The sequence below is a fragment of the Fukomys damarensis genome, unplaced genomic scaffold (assembly GCF_012274545.1).
Source record: "Fukomys damarensis isolate Sample0158 unplaced genomic scaffold, DMR_v1.0_HiC HiC_scaffold_17, whole genome shotgun sequence".
Classification (NCBI taxonomy): domain Eukaryota; kingdom Metazoa; phylum Chordata; class Mammalia; order Rodentia; family Bathyergidae; genus Fukomys; species Fukomys damarensis.
In genome coordinates this window covers 30143812-30146353 of record NW_022900929.1, presented here as the reverse complement: position 1 = coordinate 30146353, position 2542 = coordinate 30143812, and the positions used below count along the sequence as shown (strand labels likewise).

Below are 2542 nucleotides of genomic sequence, written 5' to 3'. Positions count from 1 at the left end.
TTTTTTTTTTTTAATTCAAGTGTCGGAGCCAGAACTCTCACTGGGAAGCTGCTATTAGCAACCTGAAGCCTGGCATGGGACTCCAGTTCAGTGATCCTTGCAGATCTCAAATGTAAGGAGCCAGCACCCACATGTTCACCCAGCACTCTTCTCCACCTGACCCCAGCCTGGTCCCCCAAGTCTTTCCAAACCCTCACACACTGATTATATTCTTTTATTCAGGTTCATGACCCTGACAATTAAATCAACCTTGATTCATTCCCTTTTCTCACTCTCCAAATCCAAAAACTCTTTCGCTGTGTGGTGGCCTCTCCCACCCAGACATATATACCATCTGCCCATTTCTTTCCTCTCCGCCTGCTGAGTGAGCCTGGCCATTCCTCTAGTGCAGTCACCCCGATGTCGCCCTGACTCAGCACCTGGCCTCCTCATGGTCATTATCCCCCCAACAGGTGGACATGAACACAGACAGTGGAGGAGAATAAGCAGGATGATATTCAAATGAGGGCCTCGCTGTCTCCATTGCTGGGAGGCCCCCTGAGACGGCTGGTCTGAAGAGCCCTCAGGAGCCCCCAGGAGGCAGAGACTGCTACTGTCCCCTAGCCTGAGAGCTGCCCTACTGACAGTTTTCTTCTTTTCACCAAAATCCATTTTTCAAAAATATTCAGTGGAATGAAAAAAGAAAAGTAGTTGGCAGCTTTCAGTTTTGAGCAGTAATTTATTTCTATCAAAGGAGGCCATAGTTAGAGAAATTTCACGTCTTTAACTGAAATCACAGAGGAAATCTTAGGAAATAGCAGAATATATTGTATGTATGTGTGTGTGTATATACATACATATATATACATATATGTGTGTGTATATACACACACACATACATACATATATGTGCATATGTGTGCATATATATGTGTGTATATACATACATATATATACATATATGTGCGTGTATATACATACATATATATACATATATGTGTGTATGTACATACATATATATATACATATATGTGTGTATATACATACATATATATATACATATATGTGTGTGTATATACATACATATATATACATATATGTGTTATATATTTCTCTCTCTTCTCAAAGAGCTTTTGCTAAAATGACTTGGCATTTACAGCCAGTGGTGTTTGCCTTTATGGTCTGAGGCGGAAGCACTTCGTGGTGTGGCCACGTGTGACTGCCAGTCTCCTGCCGTTCCTTTCTGATTTTTTAAGCTTTAGCTCTGAGAAGTCCAATGGACTGAATCAGTGCTAGAAGAAGTAGAATTATTGGAAATTTCTAACCACTTTGCAGGCCAGAGGCTCCCAGTGGCGGTGTGAGAAGTCCTGGTGTTCATTATTGAGAGAATCCACATCCCATGAGAAACACCAGCATCAGACTTCTACCAGGAAGCTCAGGCAGGTATCACGAGGTATCTTAAAAAGGTTGATTAGAGCCTAAGATATCTATTTACATTTTTGTTAAAGTGACCCAATCTAAATGAGGAAACAAAGCAAGGTAATGATGACCTGTCCATCTGTCTATCCATCTGTCCATCGAAGTTATTATTCACGTATCTATTTCCCTTCCTATTTATCTATCTGTTTGCAATTCCGTGATCCATCTATTTATTGACCTGCCAAGAGTTGTTTCTTATAAATTGACTTGAAATTCTTATAATTCGTAAGTTTGATTTCATTTGTGTACTTGGTTATCTCAGATAATTATTTTAACTAAAACTTCTTAACAGTAAGAACACATATATGTTGCAGTCTATTGGACTGGAAGTCAGGTAGATAGATGATGGATAGATAGATAGACAGATGACAGACAGACAGCTAGATAGCCTGTGGATCCATTGTTGTAGACGTTTGAGTGATTTACACATTTGAGAGTAAGCTTGTAGGAAGACAGAAAGGACAGCAGACATGTTCCACACATGAGAATGATCTGTGAGAGATACATTATTCCTAGCTTTATAAATATTTCTGTAGTGTATAGAATTGGGTAAAATTATACTGGGAGCAGGTGTTATTAAAGACACCACATTCAATCACAGCAAGAAAAATGACAAAAGAAGAAAAAAGATAATAGTCCTCTTTCTGGCAGTGATTAGAGTGAACTATGAACAACAAAAGTAAAGAACTTCCAAATGAATTTTTAAATAACAATTTGAGATGAGTATGACAATGAAAGCTGCTAACAAATGTACTAAGTCTCTTTCCCTTACCTGGTCTGAAGGGTACAGGAAAGACTCAATAAAGAAAACCACTGAAATGAGACATAAGGAAGAAGTAGAATCTTGCTGCTGATAACAGTGCTTGGGGAAGGCTCATTTCAGACAAAGAAACAGCGTTCTTGGCTCCCTGTAGCTGCTGGAGAGGCTGAGAGGAAAGGATAGATTCTTCCCCGGGATGCTTTGGCTACAGGAACAGATTTATGCTCTCATTTTAAAATGTAGTACTCTCAGAGGGAAAGGCAGGATGCACAAAAAGGAGCTAGCTTCATATTTTTGTTTTTTCTCTCTTATTTGTTTTCTTGG

General features: G+C 39.5%; 1 long non-coding RNA gene across 1 annotated transcript in view; it reads left to right on the top strand.

Annotated features, from left to right (window-relative positions):
* Positions 1 to 1401, top strand: part of LOC104862691 — a 9892-nt gene extending 8491 nt beyond the window's left edge. Inside the window, exon 3 of the long non-coding RNA XR_780399.1 lies at positions 1315 to 1401. This is a non-coding gene — a long non-coding RNA (uncharacterized LOC104862691). The remainder of the gene's footprint in view (positions 1 to 1314) is intronic.
* Positions 1402 to 2542: the final 1141 nt, after the last annotated feature.